This window comes from Porites lutea, chromosome 13, assembly GCF_958299795.1.
Source record: "Porites lutea chromosome 13, jaPorLute2.1, whole genome shotgun sequence".
Taxonomy (NCBI): Eukaryota; Metazoa; Cnidaria; class Anthozoa; order Scleractinia; family Poritidae; genus Porites; species Porites lutea.
Window position 1 is genome coordinate 15,661,894 of NC_133213.1, and position 625 is coordinate 15,662,518.

Below are 625 nucleotides of genomic sequence, written 5' to 3' on the forward strand. Positions count from 1 at the left end.
CAGGAAACGCGAGGTTCCATGCACATCTTCAGTTCGATTTACACAGCTTTGATCAAAACATTCTCAGTTTCGAGAATAGTTTATTCTAAGCCATAAGAAAAGATTTAATTAGAAGTTGAATTTTTCGCTATTTCTCTTTCACTTTTTCCATTCAATTCATTTTATTTGCCAGAAAGTAAGCCTTAGAAATTAAAAGGACGTTTGATCAATTCACGCTCGCGCATTCTAGAGTTATTCTAAACTTTATAGCGGAAGGACATCTGTGAGCTGGGAATAAGGCAGCACAGAATTTGATGGTGGGCGAATTTCTGTAATCGTCCATCGTTGTCACTCATGATAACACGTAACGCAAAAGAGTATCGAGGTATTGAAAGCGGTCCCTTCGGGATTTTTTGTTTTACGTCATCCTAACCATTTCGTACTTACGGGCGCAAACAATAGAAACGTCATCATTACCTACCGATTCCTCGCGGCCCATGTTCAAGCAAATCGAGATTTTTTCTATATTGACTGTATGACTGTATATTTCAGCTGTAAGTACTTTCCTTAATATACGCGCGAGTTACTAGAGTGCCTCCTCGGGATTTCGCCTTCTGGGCGAAATCCCTGCGGGGGCAATAACGGA